Here is a 23,085-nt window from a genome sequence, read left to right as displayed (position 1 = left end):
CCCATCCAGATCTGCTTTCTATCCAATACTTTCATTCCCCCTCCCTGTATGTCCACAAACCTCTTCAAAAAGCAAACAATTTCCTCTTCAGGTACATAGATGTTAAACATGGCAACTGTCAGAGTCCTTAACTCCCGAGCAAACAAAGGTTCCATAACATAATCCACAAAGGGCCTTCTCCAGATGATGGTCCTCTCTCCATTGTAGCAGCAAAAACATTTCCAGGAAGCCACGAAAAAGCGATCCCTCTCTCTCTTTCTCCTGACCGAAACCAAGCTGCGGTCAAGCCACAAACCTGATCTTAGCCAAAAGGCAGAGATTTAAAAAAAATATATTATTATTAAACTGTACATAATAAAAATGTTTTCAACTTTACATCACATCATCCAAAATCCAAACATCAAAAATGAAACAACCCTCATTGAAAAACCAGTTCGTAAAAAATGCCAAAAATGGCCAAATAACAAAAAACTAACAATAATAACAAAACCAACAACTGAAAAAAAACAATTTCATCCGTAACTATGTCCTATACATCATCTATAAAAAACCTGCTACACTGTCTATAAAACACCAATCCAGAATACCCCGTCATCCCCAACTTCAATGCTCAACACATCCTATTCAAAAGAAACCAAACACAAAGAGCATCAAGTCATCCCACAATACACCCTATTTACTTATTCCTGCCCCTTATTCAGATTACACCCCACCCAGCCACTACCATAATACTTCTCACTGCCACCTATCGCTTAAAAGTAATCCCCAACACCCTATAAAACTCATGTCCAACCACAGTGCACTCTTCCTCCTTCTCCCTGCTTATACGAAACCCTACCAGCTGACCTTTTTCCATTATGTACTCAAAAAAGAAATCTGGATACTTCTGTTCTATAAACTGTGATGACTCCAACAAATTCTTACTCTTGGGCTTACAAAGAGAAAACCACGCCGGAGCAATCATAAACCCTATTTCCCCAGTGTAGTTCATATTTGTATTCCAACCCCGAAAATGTTCCGTAAACGTTATTCGCGACTTTTTCTTTCCATCCCACTCTCAGTCACTGGCTCCTCAACTGCCAACGCAGCAAAGGAGTTGTAACTCTCTGCTGTCTCCCGTACCCCCTTAACCTTCTGTTTCGCTACCTCCTCCCCTTTAAAGGATTTCCGCTTTCCCTCATTCCCCTGCACTGTGGGCCAATCACTACCCTCTTCCTCCTCAGACATTTGTTCTGCCCAGGTCTTCCCACTAGAACCATCAGCCGATCCTTTTCCCTTAATGATAGTCTGGTCTGAATCCGTGTCTACAGGTTCCTCAGGATCGTTGGTCTCCTCCCAAGGGAAATTCAGGACCAGGAAGCTTCCGGACCACTCAAGGCCCCTCTTCGCTGCTCGCCACCACTGTTTCCAACGCCTTGTTGGTAAGTTGCACCTCCAAACTAGACGCTGTCCCTGTAGCCGTACCTTCCGCATAGGATCTGGTCTGTTTAGGGGACTTGCTATACAAACGCCCCAACTCACCACACGGATTACATGAAATTCCCACCTTGCAATCAGCAGCCACATGCCCCTCAACCCCCACCTTCTACACATTACACTCAAACAATTTGCCGCAAAATGCCCCCACTTGCTGCACTTGTGGCAGCCTGTCGGCTGACCTGGATAAAACAAGTATCCCCTGTTAACCCCAATCGTGACAGTGGCAGGAGGATGCACCACATCCCCTCCCAAGGCCGCACTGGTCCGGAAGCGGACCAAGTAATTCTGCCTGCCATTCCAAAATCCACCAGCATCCAAGACTTTATGCCCCGCACCCTATATGTCCACAAATCTTTTCAAAAAAGTAAACAATTTCATCTTCCGGCACAAAGGGGTTGAACATGTGCACTTGCAGCGGCCTCAGTTCTCTTTCAAACAGCAGCTCCACATAAAAAATATTCAGTGGTTTAGTGTCTTTACAAGCCATTACTTTTTCCCACACTCTACGACAGATAATATCGGAAACCAGAGTCAAGTCCAAAGTTCCCTTACCAGGAAAGTCCTGAAAACATAAAACATCTTCTACCTTCAAAGCAAAAATCTTGGCCAAAATCCATCGCTTGAAAAAGGCTTTGTCCAAAAATTCCCTGCCAACATCAAACTTCTTCAAAACGAAGCACACCAAGTCCCGCATCTGTCCCTCTCGGGGCCGAGGATCCTCTGCCGCCATTCCGCCGCCTCGCTCACCCGCCGCTGTCTTCACAAAGGGAACCCCATCGGATTGTTGTCCTCAATGCCTTCCGTTTCCTCAGCTCCCTTTGCTCAGCAATCCTTCGGCCGGGATCCTCGGCGTTGTTAGCTCCTTGTCCGCTCCTCCCGTCACCTTCCCGATCCCCTGGACTAATATCAGAGAACTGCGGGCTTGCTGGCTTGAACCCTAATCTTAGCCAAAGGGCCAAGATTTAAAAAAAAATCAAAATACAAAAATACAACACCAAAAACTCAATAAACTCAACAACACCATACCTTAGCAAAACGACCATGACCAAACAATTAACATGACCCCACCCTTTATGCAAAACAAAACCCTCCCTCTTCATGCTCACAAATCTTATCATTGAACCCTCATCCATCCCTCCTGTAGCAAAAACAAAACACATACAAGCCAACATAAAACAACAAATCAACAACATACCACCATACTAACTCGAATTTCATCCAATCATCAACAAATGTATTACACAGCAAAATCAATGTCCCTGCACATTCAACTTCAAAAATTCAAAACTAAACAAAACATACAACTCCAAATTTTCACAAATTTCCATTTTCCATAATCCCACCCCTTATGCAAAATAACACCCCTCCCATCTCAACTTGTTCCCATCACAGCACATCCATAACACCCAACTGAAATCCTCCATCCGGAACTCAAATCAAATCAGAATCATCTAAATCCTTATCCCTTATCTCTCCCCTGTCACTTCTCTCTCCCTTTTTTCCTACCCTTCTTCCCTTTTACAGTCCCTGCTGTCCCTAAAGGTGGAAAATCCGCCGTGCTAAATCCCTTCCCATCCTTCCCCTCTGCCATCTCTATTACCCTTTGAAATTCAGTCAACTGCTTCTCCTCCTCCTCTAACTCGAAATCATGCTGCTCCCTCCAATCCCTCTAGTCATCAAACTCTTCCAAAACAGAAATCACCATACCATTCTCACCCACTTCTCTGTCCAACACTCTAGGTGACCCCCACTCATCATGCCACACATCATCCAACACTTCTGTCATAGCCACTACACTTTCCTAGTTTCCTTCATTATCTACTCAATCCCCATCCATTTTACTGACCACAGTGGTACTCAATACATCTTCCATACCTGACTTGTATCCCATACTACTCTCTACCTCTTTCACAAAGCTAACCCTAGTCTCTATTATGCTACAGTATAAGGACAAAACACTGTCCTCTTTTGATCCCCATCTCTCTGTACCTCAATACCCTCTTCTTCGCCAGTACCACCTGCTCTTCTCGCTGCACAGTTTTTATAAAAATACCCAAACTCCCCACATGAATAACACTGCACCTCCCACACAAAATCCCTAGTAACATGGTCCTGTGATTTACACTAACTACAACACAACCTTTTACATTGCGCAGGAAAATGTCCCCAGTTCCCACACCACCTGCATGCCCTTTGTGATCCAATCTAAGAAAACACAAGGGGGTGAATCACCCCCTCTTCCACTGTAGCACTCAGATGCAGTCTCATCCAATACTTCCTCTTTCCAGTCCAAACCTTGTCATCATCCAGTTCTTTCTTCCCCTTCCCTTGCAGAAGCATAAACTGTTGCAAAAAGGAAACAATGTCCTCCTCTGGAACAAAAGGATCAAACACATGTACTGTCATGCATTTCAGTTCCCCAGCAAACATAGGTTCTACTTGAAAGAGGCTCAAAGGGGCCTTCTCCTTTCTTACTTGTATCTTTTCCCATAGCTCGTAGCAAAGAGTCTCTGAAACCATAGTCAATTCAAAGATTCCTCGGTTGCAGAACTCTTATAAGCAAACAACGTCCGACATTCGCACATCCAAAAAGCTTTTCAAGACAAAGGGCTTAAACTTCTCTTGTCCAGGTCTCTAGTCCCTGTACAGGTCCCAAAGTCCTTTCCAGCGCTCCCTCCCCGTGGGGAAACCCCATTTGGCAACATACCGCTTCATCCTCCTTCTGAGGTCCACCAGTATTCTCTCCTCCAGCTCCCTCCCTCCCCACTTTACGTTATGCCAGATGAGAGTGTTCCTTGCCTCCCACAAGCCTTTTTATGTGAGGGACAGCAATAGCCACAGTAGGGGACCGACAGAACACTTGCACAGGTTTAGAGTGGTAACTCGTTAACAGAAGACTATACACTTACAAAGCTACACATGACACTTAAACTTATATAACACTATTTACATAAGCACGGTCAGCTGCTGGTCATCGTGCTGACCCTTAGACTCCCCCAGGTGAGTGCACTACAGTACTTTATAAATAATTCAATAAAATATCTGTAACAGCGACTGTCTCGTCTGCGTCTTGTTTCCATTACTTGACGACGTTGTTGTTTTCGACACGGTTATGAGTAGGCTTTCAGCCGGTTCCGCGAAGCACTGGTGGGGGGGCCCCCCGTGCTGGCCTACCCCGACCCGCGGTTACCTTATATCCTGGAGACAGCATGTGAGCTGCTGGCGGTGATGACAGTGGTCTACTACTTCAGGTGGTACCTGTTTTGGACCTAGACCCACCATGCATCCCTTACTTGACTGCTTCACTTTAAAGAGCCAGAGGAGTAGATGGCGTGATCGATAGAGGTCCTGCAGGAGTACAATTTCACTGTTGTACACCCTGCGGGATCTTGCCATTGTAATGCTGATGCTTGCAGTGCCCCTGTGAGGCTGTAGACTGCAGCTACTGTGCCCAGCAGGAGCAGTGTGAGGGGGCTCTCTGCAGTGTGGCGGATGTGAGTGCCGTGGCCATGGCCTTGGAGGGGCCGCTAGGGGTGGGCTTGTGGGACCTGGCACAGCAACAGGCAGCTGATCCGGACGTGGGGCTGGTGCTCTGCAGGAAGGCGGGAGGAGCTAGCCATGCACACAAAGTCCATCAAGGCCCTCTGCTCCTTGTGAGAGGCTTTGGAGGTAAGGGATGGGGTGCTGCAGTGGGGGGGACAGATACTCTGTGCATGGAGGGCTTTTTGGCTGTAAGAAAACCCTGCAGCATCTCTGAGGCCACTTTTATTGGGGTCTCTACCACCTGGATGTGGAGTGGTACTGCCAAACGTGTGCGGTGTGCGTGGCGCAGAAGGGTCCCCCCGAGCACTCTCGGGCCCTCCTCCAGCAACACCAGGTGGGGGCTCCTATGGAGTGGGTGGGGATGGACATTTTGGGCCTGTTTCCGTGCACCGAGGCCGGGAACTGCTATGTCCTAGTAGCAATAGACTATTTCACGAAGTGGCTAGAGACCTATGCCCTCCCTGACCAGAGTGCCCCCACGGTGGCCAATGCCCTACTGGAGGGGATGTTTGCCAGGCTAGGGGTGCCAGAGGAGTTACACAGTGACCAGGGGCATAACTTCGAGTCCCAGGTCTTCGCCAGAGTGTGCAAGCGCCTGAGGATTTCTAAGACGCCGACCACCCCTCTGCATCCCAAGAGCGATGGGTTGGTGGAGTGGTTCAATCAGACGCTCGCCACCCAGCTAGCCACCCTGGTGTCCCAGCACCAGCAGGACAGGGACCGCCACCTCCCCCTTGCGCTCTGGGCGTATTAGACCACGGTTCAGGAATCTACTGGGTGCACCCCGGCCTCGCTCAAGCTGGGCTGGGAAATGCGAACCCCGGTGGATCTGATCTTTGGCCCAACGCCCGGAGACGAGTTCGGCACCACTGGCTGGATCGGATTATGAGTGGGACCTGCAGCAATGGAAGTGGTGAGTGCACAGCTTTTCCCAGACCCACCTGACTCCAGGCCTTCCAGCCTGGGGACTTGCTTTGGGTGTACAGCCAGTGCCTCCGCAAAGGCCTCAGCCCTAAGCTGGCACTGTTGTGGGAGGGGCCAACTGAGGTCCTCGGGGTGGTGGGTGAGGTCTGCTACCGGGTCCGGTTGCGAACACGTGAGAGAGTGGTGGTCCTGCACTGAGACCGCCTGGCACCCTACTGGGTTTGGGAGGAGAAGCCCAGCGGGGAAGCTCCGGAGGAGCAGCCTAGGCCGGAGCCGGCCAACAATGGGGCGTCCGTGGGTCACCAAACGCCACCGTGGCTCAGCGGCTGCTCACACAGGGTTCCGCAGCCTTTAGTCAATTATGAGTACAGCCTGAAGGGGGTGTTTGACGTTGGCGGGATGTCAGATGCTTCAGGTGGGGGCAGTGTAGCGCTTTCGCCTAGTGGTGAGGAGGAAGCACACCTAGGCATTCAGGGTACCATGAAGCAGGCTGGGAGTCTGAGGGTCAGCACGATGACCAGCAGCTGACCCTGCTTACGTTAATAGTGTTATGTTAGTTTAAGTGTTCTGTGCAGCTTTGTAAGTGTGTGGTCTTCTGTTAATGAGTTACAACCCTAATTCTGTGTACGTGTTCCGTTGGTCCCCTTATGTGTGTGTAAATCATTTTTGGTTTTGGTTTTGATGGGAGAATAAAAGCAGTCGCTTGTTTCACTATGACGTGTTTCCTCCTGACGTGTTTGACAGGATCTGGGCCGTGGTGAACAGTGGGAAAGACGCCCTGTGGAGAGTGAGGAACATGGGGGTGTTCAAAGGCATCGAGGTCCCAGTGAAGGCAGCAGGTAGCCTTGCCCTGTTCATCACCCGAGAGAACTATTACCTCAGAGATCTGTGGGAAATAGAGGGCATAGGACAGTATCTCAAGATGCTGTGAAAAACATTATCATGTTTAAGTAAAGAATGTGATTTGCACCAGAACAAAACTGTGTCAAAATGTAATGAGATGTGATCATATATACTGTTTTAAGTATGTATATTAATGTAAAGCCTTCTAATTTGTGATGCCCTGTATTTTTTTGTGAAAAGAAAATAAAGTTCTTAAAAATCGAAATCGTTTCACTATCTCATCTCTCCTTGTCCTTTGTCCTGCATAAACTCAAAAGTGCTATATTGGTTTGAGAGTGGGATGGGATAGCTTTTTGCCGAGAATGGCAAATTAAGCGGGGGAGAGTGTAACGCATACGGCCGCCTTTGCAGGTTGTTCGAGCTGGCTTACCAATGCGGTTATGTCACCGCTCTTCCCTTTGAATAACATGGACCACAGCCGCTGGGCTGAGGGGAGATTTCCCTTTAGCTCAACTGATTGGGTCCCTGTTGAGTGATGCTGGAGGCCCGTGCTCGAGTCCCCGATGGTGGAGGGCCGACCTGAGGCGGCAGTGGCAAGGGCGCATACTCATGTGAACCCGTGATTGCTGATTAACACCTCATTTATCATAATTGTAATAAATAAACCTGAAATTCAGAACAATGTTTGTGTGAGTCTTTTGTTTTTGTTTGGGATATGCAAATATTTGCAATACGTACGTAAATCTGAAATTTAGAATTGCGCGTTTCCTACAGACAATATGAAATGTGTGTACGAAAAGGCAGACAAATCATACGTCAGATTTCCACTGCACATGCTCACTTTAAAATGGGATACAGATTTCCACGGCATACTGAATTCGATACAGCCACCATTTGCAGGTTGGTCGAGCCGGCTTACCAGCGCAGTGACGTCACTGCCCTTCCCTGTGAATAGCAGGGACCGCAGTTGTCGGGCTGACGGGAGATTTCCCTTTAGCTCAACTGGCTGGGTCCCTGTTGAGTGATGCGGGAGGCTCAGGTCCGAGTCCCCAATGGTGGGGGGGCCAACCTGAGGCGGCAGAGGCGAGGGCGCATACCCACGTGAACCTGAGAGCGCTACAATACGATACCGGCTCTCAGCCGAAATAAAGGAGAGAGGCAAGTGAGTCGGTGTAAAAAAAAAGGGAAAAAAATAAAACTGAGAAAATGTTTCAGGAATCGAAGAATAGGATTAGGAAGATAAGAAATTAACTAAGTGATAAACTTGACAATAAGATCAATGCAATCACTGGGTTCACGAGGTTTAGCTCTGACGGAGCGAAGATTTGGCGTTCTTAACAGACTTGAATAGAGAGGCAATTACAGGGAATCAGCCTGAATGAAAGATTGAAGGTTTAATTTAAATATGTCCCAACCTTGTTTGAATGACTGGTTGTGGGAATGTTATAGCAGGATGCGAGTTGGTCCCAGCCCAGTTATTACAGGTGATGCATTTTTAGAATAGAAAATTTTCACCTTTAGGCATCCATGTTGTAGGAAGGGAGATTTAGCACTGGGCCCTATTCTTTTATTTTGCATGCAAGGCGTTTCTCTTGTTGGCCTGCTATGGTATGTAGCATTTCAGGTTACAGGGCTATTGTTCTGGGATGCTTAGTCTGGAGAATTTAGGCCTCTGAGATGCATTGTTTTGTATTCAGTGTTAATGTATAATGTTGTAAATTGTGTATTATTTTGTATGGTTTAGTTTGTGTGAGTTTATTATTAATAAATATTTGTACTAGTTTGCCTCTAATATTTTGAGTCTTTCACCAGAACTGTTTCAGGGCATAAAAAGCTCACATGCCTTAAAATTAGACCTATTACTTGGGTTTCTTTTATTTAATTATTGTATTTCCCACCTTCTTTTTGTATGTCAGAGGGGCTTAACACAGACCAGGACAGCTGCAACTTCCCCTGTCTTCAGTTGTGGAAGAATTCAAGGTGGCAAAATGCAGGGTGGAGATATCCTTTATAATCTCCAGAGACAGCTGGTTAGAGGGGCAGGAATCATTACCAGATCAGGAAGGAAATGGGCTCCTGCTGTCTCTGTAATCCAAGCAGAGAGTGCATTAAAGCCTCAGGGTGTCATTGGGTACTCATATATTGGGAGGCAAGGCCTAGGAACTACAGTTCCCAGCAGTGGGATAAACTAGCTTAACAGAGAGGAAAGTTATGATATAGGAAGAAGTGAGGAATTGTGAGCAGGAGAATTGAAGGTCCAGATTAGTGGAGTTGGGAGTGCAAGCAGCATGGACAAAGTGGAATTGTCCTGAAAGAAGATTAACTTGGACAGAATTGTGGAGGTTGGAGCCCTTTCACATCTCTTTCCTGCTGTGGGCAGTCTATGACACCCTCCCATCACCAACAAATCCTTAAAAGTGGGGTATGAACGAAGATCCACAGTGAGAGTTATAAACCTAGTACTGATGTCAGGTAAGCAATAAGCTTCTTACCTGCAAAGTTCTGTCTTAAATACAGTACTTGGTTTGTAATTTGTGATTAAAAGTGGGCAATTTCAAATATTCCATAGCTTTGCTTCAACATTATGACCAATATGTCTTATACTCCATAAATCTCGCTGTTTTACTTAAAAAAATCAGTGACAGCAAATTTATTAGATCACAAGCATTACAGTTAAGCACTTAGCATATACAATATGATACTTTGGTGAACATTAGAGTACTTTTAAAGATAAATAGGCTTATATGCACAAATTCAGTGACAGCAAATTTATTAGATCACAAGCATTACAGTTAAGCACTTAGCATATACAATATGATACTTTGGTGAACTTGAGAGTACTTTTAAAGATAAATAGGCTTATATGCACAGACAAAATGAAATGATTACAGATAAAGTATAAAAAAGGTAGACCAACATAACTCTTTCCAAATTGTATCTTAAGAGCTTTTTTAATTCTTTAACATTTTTACTTTTTGATAACAAACTACACAATCATTTTTATTGTATTTTGTTGCTTTGTATTTTGATACATTACAAGAGAACGTACAACATTCCACTAATCTAAAATTTAGAAAGAAAATATTGAGTTAATTTCAGAAATCTGTATGTGAATCCACAGATCAAATTGATTCAATTCTTCTGCAAAGTCAGCATCTGATTTGAACTGTGCTAATGCTCTGGCTCCAATTCTTATGAATTCCCACCACTGACTTGTTAGCATCCCATGCAGCACATGAGTTACCTTTACCGGTTTCATCCTCAACTTTGTCTTTATACCCTAATGTTAAAACAGATATTGGCAACCTAACCTAAGAACCTAAGAATGTTTTAACATTCTTCTGAGCCTCCCTCATCTGTGCAGCATCCCCTTGGCAAAAAGTGATTTTCTTTCCTATTCAGAGCCAACTACAGAAATTTATTTCACTCAAGGCTTTTTATTAGACGCTGTAGTGCAAGACTCCAACGATAAAATGAAAATATAGAGAAATATCGAGAAAATATAACATTTTCACAAAATGTAACATGACTGCTAACCAGATTACACAAGCGCACACTTCTTCTTTCTTCTTTTTCACAGCCTTAGTCCCAGACTGTCCTGGGGTCAGCTGAAAAACACACACGCGCACACTGCGATAAAATATTTCAGGCAAAGAAAAAAACAATGCGAAAGGTCTTTTTCATGTTTATTTCGATTCCTCTCCACGAGTTTGTTTAATGCATATTGTAATGTATACGGCCGCCTTTGCAAGTTGTTCGAGCTGGCATACCAGCGCAGTGACGTCACCGCCCTTCCCTGTGAATAGCAGGGACCACAGCCGCTGGGCTGAGGGGAGATTTCCCTTTAGCTCAACTGGCTGGGTCCCTGTTTAGTGACGCTGGAGGCCCGAGTTCGAGTCCCCAGTGGTGGGGGGCCGACCTGAGGTGGCAGTGGCAAGGGCGCATACCCGCACCAACACCCGCCGGCATGGGTATGACCCGGTCGCTATGACAGGGAAGCACCTAGGGAGATATATGAAGCGCAGTTGCAGCTCGCGCTGGACCTGATGAGGGAGAGGCTGACCCTGTGGGGGTGCCAACCAGGAGAGCGACTGGGCCCAGTTACTGCTGATGTCATATTCCTTGCCCACCGAAGATACCCAGCTTTCCCCCGGGAGGCGCAGTGGGAGATGGCTCTCCAGGCCTTTCTCAAGGCCCCCTTACCCGACACCGAGGGCACCAACCCCCCAGGATGGGAGGCATCCGGCCCGCGCCTGAGGACCATAACGGGACAGCTTGCTGCAGTCCGGGGGAAACAGACGCTTGCCATCCATCTTGGTACAGCGACAGTGCGCCACCACTGCTACCTCGCACCCATTCAGGAAGACTGCATCCTGGGGCTCGACCTGTTGCAGCGGGCGGGGGCCAGTTTGGACTTGGGCTTGGGCTTTACTGTCATGCCCTTTGCCCTGTACAATGCCCCAGTGACCTTTGAGAGGCTGATGGAGAGGGTGCTGGCATCGATCCCACGGAACCAGTGTGTGCTGTACCTGGACGACCTGCTGGTCCATGCCCGGGAGTTCGACCAGGTCTTGACAAATCTCCAGGCGGTGCTGGCCTGCATCTGCTGTGCTGGCCTGAGGCTCAACCCCCGCAAGTGCGAGCTCCTGCAGTGGGAGGTGACCTTCCTGGGACATGTTGTTGGACCGTGAAATGGAAATCTAATAAGTAAATTGATTCTTAAAATGTAGAGAGCTTTGCAAAAAATATATATTGGTGCTTTCAGAAAATCTATTTCAAGTATGTAACCACTGTACTACAGGCAGAATTTTAGAAAACAGTGCATCAACAAAGTACGCCATGTTTAGCTTAATTTATAAGACAATGTACCAAAACAATATATGCTATCTGGGTCATTAGATTAGCCGAAAGTAACTGATAAGCTCTGAAAAACAAATCTAGTGGTGCTTCTTCTTTCGTTTTATGATGTAATCTGTTTTGTCTTAGGGAAAGGGGAAGTGTTAGAAGGGACAAAGTGCTGAGCTTTCTCTTACAGCGCAACATCTTATAAAAACCCTGTACTGCTTGTAACAAATTGAGTCTCTGATGCACTTTGCAGAGCGGCAAAAGGGCTCCCAATATTGCAATATTGAAATAAAGACCTTACATAGGTGAGAACTCTCTCTTGTGGCTTCCTTGAAAATTAATATTTCCATGACATTTGGGGGCTCGTCTGGGATCACAAACCTGGGCGCGGATGGCTGCTGAAACTTTTAGCAAATTGGACGAACCTAGGGGGATAATAATAATATAATAATAATAATAATAATAATAATAATAAACTTTATTTTATATAGCGCCTTTAAAGGTGGCTTCTCAAAGCGCTTTACAGGATGACAATAACAATAAATTAGAAGACTACAACAATTAATAAGAAAATTTCACAAGATAAGACACAATTACAATTACAACAATACAACAATAACAATAGAGGAGACCGTGGAAGGTGGTACTAAGAAGAGCAGAGAGGTGAAGAATGGAACCAGTTAAGTGAAGGCTTTTTTGAAGAAGAAGGTTTTGAGTCTGGATTTGAAGGAGTTAAGAGAAGGTGACTCTCTGATATCCTTGGGCAAAGAGTTCCAGAGCTTGGGGGCATAGCAGGAGAAGGCCCTGTTGCCCATACAATGTAGACGGGCTTGGGGGACAGTAAGGAGGGCAGAATTTGAAGAGCGGAGGTTGCGAGGTGGGGAGTAGGGTGATAATAGCTCAGACAGGTATTGAGGTGCCAAGCCATGTAAAGCCTTATAGGTGAGCATGAGGATTTTAAAGTCTACGCAGAATTTGACCGGAAGCCAGTGCAAGGACTCCAGGATAGGAGTAATGTGAACACTTGCACTAGACCTGGTCAGGATTCTGGCTGCTGAATTTTGGACATACTGCAGTTTGTTCAGAGTAGATTTAGATACCCCAGTAGAGCAGTAGAGCGAGTAGAGCATTGCAGTAGTCAATTCGAGAGAATACAAATATGTTGATCAGCTTTTCAGCCACAGTTAATGATAGCATAGGGAGTAGTCTTTCGCTATTTCTAAGGTGAAAAAAAGATGTTTTGACAGTATGCTGTACATGTGGGTCGAATGTTAAGCCAGAATCGAATATAACCCCAAGGTTTTTCAATTTTGATTGAAGCTCAAGTACAGAGCCATCTACAGATAGGGTTACAGGACTGGCTTTACAAAGTTGATGGGGGGTACCAATAAGCATGACTTCAGTCTTGTCACAGTTAAGATGAAGGAAGTTTTGAGTCATCCACATTTTTATGTCAGAGATGCAATTAGATAGAATAGAGACAGCCACATCAGTGTCAGGTTTGGTATGGATGTATAATTGAGTATCGTCAGCGTAAAAATGAAAGCTGAGGCCATGTGATCTTAAAAGCTGACCAACTTGGAACATGTAAATGCTGAAGAGCAAGGGGCCCAGTATTGAGCCCTGGGGGACACCAGACTTGACAAGACCAATTTCAGACCTGTACCCATTGAGAGAGACAAAGTGACAGCGATCAGTGAGGTAAGATTTAAACCATTTGAGGGCAGTGTCAGAGACTCCAAACACAGTCTCGAGACAAGAAAGTAAGATGTTATGGTCAACAGTGTCAAAGGCAGCACTGAGATCAAGAAGGATGAGTATGGAAAGAGAACCAGAGTCAGAAGCTATTAGGAGATTGTTGGTGACTTTGACCAGGGCGGTTTCTGTGCTGCGAAGTTGACGGAAGCCAGATTGGAAAAGGTTGTTAGTCATGAGGTGGTTATGTACTGTAACTGAAGTGTGACAGCACATTCTAGAATTTTAGAGAGAAAGGGTAAGTTGGAGATGGGGCGAAAGTTGTTAAGATTGTCAAGAGCCATGTTAGGCTTCTTTGGCACGGGGGTAATGGCAGCAGTTTTGAGGACCGTTGGTACAATGCCGGTGCTCAAGGATTCATGTATAATATTAAGGACAATGGGACAGAGAGAAGAGAAACAGGACTGGAATAAAGTGGTGGGAATGGGATCCAATGTGGGATAGATTGGATGGGATAGATGTGGTGGGTTTCATGTGCGTAACTAGTTTGTTTAGGGATGCTGAGTCAAGAAGAGAGAAGCTGGAGAGACGGGAACCAGAGAAGTTGGATGAGGAGGGAGGAGGTATGGAAATGATATCCGTAGTGGAGAGAATGTAATGCAAGATGTTGTCAATCTTAGAACTAAAGAAATCTAAGAATGTGTTGCAAAGTTGTGATGAGGCAGGTAATGTGGTAGGGCAGTTTGGCTTGAGCAGTCTGTTGATGGTGGAGAAAAGATGTCTGGGGTTGTTTTGGTGATTTTCAATGATGTGAGAGAAGTAGGTGGATCTAGCAGACTCTATAGTAACCTTATAATCAGATAAGTAATCTCTCCAGGCCTGATAATGTACATTTAGGCCGGAAAGACACCACCTGCGCTCAAGTTTGCGAGAGGCTGCCTTCATGAATCGCAGATGGTCAGTGTACCAGGGGGCAGGGCGAGAGAAGGAGATGGTTCGAGTTTTTAAAGGAGCAAAGGTGTCGAGGGCAGATAAAAAAAAATTGTCAAGTAACTGTATTTTGTCCTCTAGAGGGTCAGAGGAAGAGAAACAGGATAAGGAGGACAGAACGCAATTTCCAAACCTTGGGTGATCAATTGATCGCCAGTTGCGGAAATTTACAGAGCATAAGGGGAAAGTGTTAGAAACAGGTAATTCCAGATTGAAGAGAATGGCTAAGTGGTCAGAAAGGCCTAGATCAAGGGGAGAGCAGTGGGAGACAAAGGAGTCATTTGCAATAATTAGATCTAAGGTGTCTCCTTTGTTATGTGTAGGGGTACAAACAAACTGAGTAAGGTCAAAGCATCCCAAAAGAGAAAAGAAGTCTTAAGGCAGACTGGAAGAGGTTGAATCAATGTGTATATTAAAGTCCCCTAGAATAAGGATCCTTTTAAACTTAAGGGATAAGAATGAGAGAAAATCAGCAAACTCACCTAAGAAGACTCCACTGGGTTTGGGTGGTCTGTAAACTGTGGCAATAATAGTAGATTGGGGGATAGAAACATTTAAAACAGACACTCAAAAGAAGAGGGAGGAGGTATAGTTATAGGACTTAGACTGTAAAAAAGGTTGTAAATAACAATGATGCCCCCGCCTCTGCCTGAAAGACGCGGAAGGCAGAGGATAAACTGTTTATCCTTCCAGAGACGCGTCTGGAGAATTGGCAGCTGTCTGACGTCAGTAAGTGATCCTTAAAAAATTAATAGTTTGAAAAGCGAGCCACAGGGGTGTTCTCTTCGATGAGTCAGGGACTTATAATGGGTCTGGGACCTGGCGAGTCTGGGACTCGTGAAATGAACATATCTTAACACAGATGTGTGGTTTTTGCTGTGCGGAGTAGTTAATGTGATAAGGTTCTAAGTAAGGCACCGATTGGTAAAAATGGGGAATGAAAATTCAAAGACGAAAATGGGGCCGAGCAGTCCAGCAAAAGTACATGTACGACAAATTCAGAGAAGCAGGAATAGGTGTAAACGATTATAGCCCGGGTTAGAGTCCTGGCAGAAGGAAAAAAATTATGATCATGAACTGTAAAGCTAGGGTAATAGGTGTAAGGAAACTTGCACATAATTTATATATGATAATTAGGGGGCCATAACTATGAAGGATCTTTGTAAGTGAATCAGAATGGACAGAGGAAAGTGGAATTAGGAAAAATAAGTTTCCTGAAGAAGGGGAAACTTAGAAGAGAAGTAAAAGAAAGGAAAGAAAGTGAATTGGAAAACTTATGTCAGGGAAAGAGGAATCACAGAAATGATGGGAAGCTTCAAAAAAGACTATAGTCTTGAAACTAAAGAACAGCAAGCTGCAGCTAAAGTCATGGCCATGCGTAATAAAAAGAAAAAGTCTCCACCGAAATAAGAAAGCGGTCCAGAGCCAAAGCCTTTTCACTTGTTCGTGAAATGCCAATGTGCACTTTTCCAGGTCCAGAAGGAACTCCAGCATATGTGCATTGACCTTGGTCTCCTAGTGAATTATTTGCATTAGTCAAGTCTTTTCCTAAATTGCCTGATGATCGTAAAGAATTTAAAAGAAAGGCAAGCCTTGTTCTTGATTGTCTTAAGCCTTATTACAGTGACATAACCTTGTTGCTAGATCACATTGTTCCCAAAGGTTTACAACATCCTCTAAAAAGGAGGAGGCAGATTGGCAGATACATGACCCAAATGATGAAGAAGTATCCATCTAAATTAAACCACACGGACATGGAGAGGAAAAGTTAGGCGGACGCTTCTAAAAAGAGGTAAGGACTCCTCTTTTCTAAAAAGTTTCTAAAAAGGGTTCAGGGTTTTTCTGAAGCTGAAGCGAGTACCACAGAAAAATTAGTTTATGGTGTATGTGTTTGTAGATGCCTGTTTTGTGAAGGTGGGGAAGAAAAAGAGGGATGGCTGAAGGAATAGCGTCTCGCCCTGCTCGTGCGAAAAAATCCAGGTGTTGCATCCTGGTACACGACTGCAGTACGGTTGAAGGTACCAACTAGAACTGTACTCGCAGAAGAACATGGTTGTGTGTTTAAAGCCAGGATTTGGAACCTGGTCCGTGTTCCCGAATTGTGATAGTTCGTCAGTTTGTCTCGACTGGGGGATTCCGCAGGGCGCGTGGGAGACGTGAAAATGGTTTGGTGTGAAGAAAATTTTTTTAGATTAATGCAAAGTGAAACTTAAAAAGAAATATGGACTGTCAGACGGAATTTAGGCTGAACAGGAATGCAGAAAAGTGTATGAACATTGAGTAAAAATAAACAGAGAAGTGTTTTATTTTAGAGGAATATTTGAGAATTCAACAGAATATCATAGATGAGACGCAAAAATCCCTGACGGAAAAGCTAAAAGCAATGGCTGAACGAAACGAAGTTATATATGCAGAAAAAGAAAAAGCAAAAGAAAAAATAGAACGCCTTAAGAGAGAATCTGGGAGAAGGGTGGGAATTAGTGTGGAGATTTTTGAAAGAGCATTACCCACCGAAAACTGATTGGAGAAAACCATGTAAGCAGAAGGAAGTGAGGATGTTTCAGATTTTACAGAAAGGTTTATAGCTTTATGGATAGTATACTCGGGGTTAGCCGATGAAAAGGAGGTGAATGAATAGAATAAACACAGTAATAAACAAATTTACTTGAGTGGGGTAAAACCTGATGTTGCCAAGAATGTACAACTATGCTTTCCTGATATAATGGAGAGCGGAGACAGATTTCATTTAATAACACGCAAAGCATGTATACAGAAGTGCGAGTGCTGCAAATGTGAGGTAAAAAGACTCCCAAGGAGGAGAAAAAGGAGCCGCCAGTTTGTCGCAATTATTGTGCGACTTTAATATTATACCAAGATATAAGACCCCTTCAAGAAAATAATGAGGACTGGTATAAATCTCCTGATTGGGCATATCCAGTGAGTTAACTAGCCCTGGGGGAAAGGGGGGCAAGACCCCAAATACAAAACTACTAATAAGCTGGTGTGCAGTTAGAAAAAAATGGTATTTTTTGGAGAAATTGTAAGAGGCTTGATTTCACAATTAAAGAACATGTCAGAAGCTGAAACAAGAGCCGTGCGTGAACTAATAGATTTAATCTAGTAAGCCCCTTTGTAGCCTTCCTAAATTTATCTCAGGATTTAAATAAAAGTGAAATAATCTTACAGTGTGCAGTAACTGGGGGAAACAGGAGCACAGCTGTCCTGTTTTTAGACTAAAACAGCATAAAGATATGATATAAAGTTTTCTAATGGGTAACAAGGGGCTACAGGAGAAGGGGGGCAAGGGTTGTGTTTAAAGCAGATACAAGCTGTCACAGTTTGCTTGGCAAAAGATGTACAGTTTCAACTACTGATGTGGGTGGGGGGACACCCCAGACCTATTGGGCTGGGATGCCCTGCAGCATTTATAAGGAATTCCTGTATGAAATAGCATTTATGTAAACGAACTCAATAGAGTTATGTGATATTGTGATTGTTTTACCTAATGAGGGAATCCATAAGGCCGGGCTACTCCAAGTATTAGATCTTCAGACGAAAAAAAGGAGTATAAAACCAACTACATGATAAAGCCAGGGTGAATGCCTTCTCAGAACGAGCTCATCTGGTGATGTATTGGCTTAAGGGGGGCAGTGCAGTCTAAAGACAAAATTGCCTTGACCCCTGCAGCAGAAACCGTTTTTAATGTTTTGAAACAAGCTTTCTTGCAGGCACTGGCCCTGGACTGGATTCCCTCAGACGGATCATCTGTATGTAATCTGTATGTAAGTGAAAGAAATGGGTTGTGAACTGTTGTGCTGGTACAGGAGCATGGAGATAGGCATCGTGTGGTGGGTTATTATTATTCAGGACCCCTTGATGCAGTGGCCAAGGGGCCGTGTTTATGTGTTGTGCACATATGTGTACCTGCCTGGCTGTATAAACTGTGAATAATCTGGTGTAGAACTAGCAGACCGAATGAAAATATTTAATTGAAACTTGTAAATATGCTAAATGTAAAATTGTAGCGATTTATATAGACTCTATATATATATTTGGTGTATGCCACAATTTTGGATGGCGGTGGAGGAATAGGGATTTCCTCAACACGGCAGGGACTCCAGTTAAGAATGCTGGGTTTGTCTCTGAACTGTTAGAAGCTTTGCAGCTACTGACTGAAGTTGCTGTGGTAAAGTGTAAATCACATAATAAAGAAATGTTTCCAGTAACTCGAGGGAACAACTTTGCAGATGCAGCTGTCAGGTGAGCAGTACTTGTAGAACAGGAGTCTGAGACCCCTGTGAAACCTCTGTTGGTGAAAAGGGGACAGCTACAGGATATTCAGGCTGAGGCCTCTAAAGCAGAGAAAAGGACATGGTTAGAAAAGAATGTGGTGCTGCCAGGGTGAGATGGACTGAGATCACCCTCAGTCTGCTGGAACAGTGGAATGAAGGAACAAAACTCTGAAAGATCGACTAGACATCAGACTGAAGGAACGCCATGGGATGCGGGCTGGATCAAACAGAACTGTGTAACAGAGCCTGTTTGATATCATCACGGGCCAATCAACGAAACTTCCTGGAGGGACGAATTTGGCTAATGGATTGTTGAATTTGCTAATTCTCTATTGTAGTATTGTAGGTTGTTAATTTAAGTGGTGCATGGGGCTGGTGAACAGGTGCTGGACGCTTGGAGACCTCCAGTAGAGGGAAGACACGACCTGATACCTTGCGGGTGGGTGTGGGTGAGGATGATATACCCTGCCAGATGTTGCAACCCCGCTGGAGAGGGACCATATCAAATGCAACTGACTACCGACTCTGCCATCTCAGTGACAGGATGAGATTGCTGGATCTACGCGTTGCACTGCACCAGAGTGAACATTAATTATTATATTGTAACTGTTTCTGTGTTTGTTGAGCTTCCTGGGGGGGGGGGGGGGCGACAGTGTGCCTATTAAGTAAAAGGAGTTTTACATTGATATATGGGGATATGGAATCAATACTTTATTAGTCAGTCACAAATAATAATCAGAGCTCATGTTGGGTTTGTATTGCTATAAAAGATGCTCATGGAAGTAATCCCCTTTGATAGAGGTGATTATTTACGTTTATTGGCATGGGTAACTCAAATGTATTAGAATGGAACGAATCGTATGCTCCTCGCTATAATCACAGTTCTAGGCCATTCTCTATATGGGTGATAGACAGCTATTTAGGTGAGCAAAGACTAAACAGTACTTGTATTCTAGACAATTATGAGCAAATTAATGACTTAGCAAAGCTAAATCTATGATGAAGAAAAAATATATATCATAATTATAATCCAGATGATTGGGGCATTGGTGCATGGCTACAGTCTGTGCTAGGAACATGGAGAGGGTCTCTGGTTCAATACATATTTGTGGGTCTGGTATTATTCGTTATGATCATATTGCTAATATCCTGCTTGAAAAACATGTGGACTAAAGCTGCTGCTTCTGTGCTAATTGTACGCCCTGAAGGGATCATGAAGGTCAAAAAATGATTTCATGGGAAAGGTTCTCTTATCTAGTGGCAGAACCTGATGGGTAGAACAATATAGTTTTAAGGGGGGTTACCCTTGGGAGTGATTCCCCTAGATGCAAATTATCATTGTGGTTTGTTTGTTCATAATAAGATGTTTTGCAGGAACGGAACAAAGAGAAATTTTACAACTTCAGCTAGAATTGTTCTGCAAAACAGCATAGCTGAGGCAGGGGAACAATGTGTAGATTTTTCTAAGAGTTATTACCCAGTTGTTGACCAATCTTGTAAAAAAACCCTAAGATTATGCTGGGCTCCAGCCCACAGGGATTTACCTGTGCTGTAAGAACTAATGAGTGAATAAGGAGACTGGATTCTGGTGAAAGACTTCAGGAAAAATAAATGGTGTTCACTCAGGTGGAGGGGGCCGTACCAGGTGCTGCTGACCACTGTCACTGCTGTGAAGGTCACAGAAAGCGTGCCCTGGATTCATGCTTCCCACTGTAAAAAGGTCACAAACGAACTGAGCAAAGCGCAGGAGTGATGTCTCCACAAGGACAGATGGGGATCACCTGCTTGGGACTGATGTGCACAGCCTTTTTCCTTTTTATGTGGAAACCTGTCACCACCCCAAAAGAGGAAGAATCTAAATGCGAAGCCTCTTTGTATACAAACTGGCTGAATGAAACTGATAATGAGGGGGATATGAATAATTTGTGGTATAAATTTATAAATCATACTGTAAAGTTAAATAAATGTAATGCATCTTGTTACAGTATGTATGTGCTTTAATGCCTCATTCTACAGCCTCACCCATGCGACTTTTTCCCCTGACCAGTTGGTAGTCACATTTCTGAATGTATAAGTCTAGTGGCAGGATTTCCAAAGCCTGACCCTAGATCTTTTCCCACCTTCACCATAACATATTTAACCTACTCAAAGGGGAATTAGATTAATGGCATTCCAGAACAGGTTCGTGCTGGACCTTCAAAATGCAGCATCTGGAGGAGTCTGTGCTTTAGTAGGAGACTCCTGTTGTACATATATTCCAGCTAATGGCTTTGATTACGGAAATCTTACGCTCGCTATTCAGCATTTGAAAGAACTAAAAGACAAGGTGAATAAAGAGAGAGGCATAAAAGATACACCGGCTTTTCTCTCCTGGTTAGAATCACTGTTTGGGCAACGGGGAATGTTTTTCTTTAAGTTACTAACACCGATTATAGGGGCTGTGATACTTGTCTTCCTGTTTTTATGTTGCTGTATGACGTATTATTCCAATGCTTTGAAATATGGTAATGAATATGTTTACGCATCAGTATATTCTGATAAGAATGCAAGAATTGGATCCTCCTGGGAATCCATATGAAGAATCTAACTTTTAACCATTTTAAAAATAAAAAGGAGGGAATTGAAATGGAAATCTAATAAGTAAATTGATTCTTAAAATTTTATAGAGCTTTGCAAAAAAATATATATTGGTGCTTTTAGAAAATGTATTTCAAGGATGTTACCGCTGTGCTACGGGCAGAATTTTAGAAAACAGTGCATCAACAAAGTACGCCCTGTTTAGGTTACTTTAGAAGACAATGTACCAAAACAATATATGCTATCTGGATCATTAGATTAGCCGAAAGTAACTGATAAGCTTTGAAAAACAAATCTAGTGGTGCTTCTTCTTTCGTTTTATATTGTAATCTGTTTTGTCTTAGGGAAAGGGGAAGTGTTAGAAGGGACAAAGTGCTAGCTTTCTCTTACAGCGCAACATCTTATAAAAACCCTGTACTGCTTGTAACAAATTGAGTCTCTGATGCACTTTGCAGAGTGGCAACAGGGCTCCCAATATTGCAATATTGAAATAAAGACCTTACTCAGGTGAGAACTCTCTCTTGTGGCTTCCTTGAAAATTAATATTTCCATGACAACCGCGAGGTGTGGCTACAGACCCAGGTAAGGTCACCGCAGGGAGGGGTTGGCCGACTCCCCACACCGTCGCAGAACTGCACAGCTTTCTGGGGTTGGCCTCATACTACCGGATGCTGGTAGGTAGCTCTGGTGGGGGGACCCCGTGCTGGCCTACCCCGACCCGCGGTTACCTTATATCCTGGATACAGGACACGAGTTCTGGCAGGTGCAGATGGCAGTTCTGGAAGAGCAGGTGGCACGATGGATAGAAGTCCTGCAGGAGCACGACTTCACTGTCATGCACTGTGCGGGATCTTGCCATCGCAATGCCGATGTTCTCTCGCGGCGCCCCTGTGGGGCCATGGACTGCCGCTACTGGGCCCGGCAGGAGCAGCGTGAGGGGGGCACCGGCCCTGGCCCTGGCCCTGACCCTGAAGGGGCTACTGGGGGTGGGCCTGTTGGACGTGGCACAGCAACAGGCAGCTGATCCTGACATGGGGCCGGTGCTCTGCTGGAAGGCAGCAGGAGCACGGCCTGTGTGGGAGGAGCTTGCCCCACACCCAAAGTTCGTCAAGTCCCTGCTCCCTGTGGGAGGCTTTGGAGGGAAGGGACGGGGTGCTGTGCCGGGAGAGGCGGGTACCCTCCAGGGGCGAGATCCAGTGCCAGCTTGTGGTGCCACAGTTGCTCCACGGGGCTGTGCTCCAAGCGATGCATGGCCAGCCGGGTGTGGGGCATTTCGGCTTTAAGAAAACCCTGCAGCGTCTCTTAGGCCACTTTTTTGGTACTGCCGGTACTGCCAAACGTGTGCAGTGTGTGTGGCGCAGAATTGTCCCCCGAAGCGCCCTCGGGCTCCTATGGAGCGGGTGGGGGTGGACGTTTTGGGCCTGTTTGCGTGCACCAAGAACCGCTATGTCCTGGTTTGCAATGGGCTATTTCACGAAGTGGCCGGAGGCCAATGCCCTCCCCGACCAGAGTGCCCCCACGGTGGCCAATGCCCTAATGGAGGGGACGTTAACCAGGCTAGGGGTGCCGGAGGAGTTACACAGTGACCAGGGGCGTAACTTCAAATCCCAGATCTTCAACGGAACCAGCGCTTGGGGATCTCTAAGACGTGGACCACCCCGCTGCATCCCCAGAGCGACGGGTTGGTGGAGCGGTTCAATCGGACACTCGCCACCCAGCTGTCCCAGCACCAGCAGGACTGGGACCACGGTCCAGGAATCTATCAGGTGCACCATCAAAAATATCAAAACACACCATCACAGAAAATAACTGTCAAAATCATTATAAAATCAAAGCAAAAAATAATCTAAGTGCCTGGATAGAATTCAGGTGCTCTGAATTACAGTATATCATTTTC

The sequence above is a fragment of the Lepisosteus platostomus genome, chromosome 10, assembly GCF_059453375.1.
Source record: "Lepisosteus platostomus isolate fLepPlt1 chromosome 10, fLepPlt1.hap1, whole genome shotgun sequence".
In the NCBI taxonomy this organism is placed as follows: domain Eukaryota; kingdom Metazoa; phylum Chordata; class Actinopteri; order Semionotiformes; family Lepisosteidae; genus Lepisosteus; species Lepisosteus platostomus.
Note: the sequence above shows the minus strand (reverse complement) of the source record.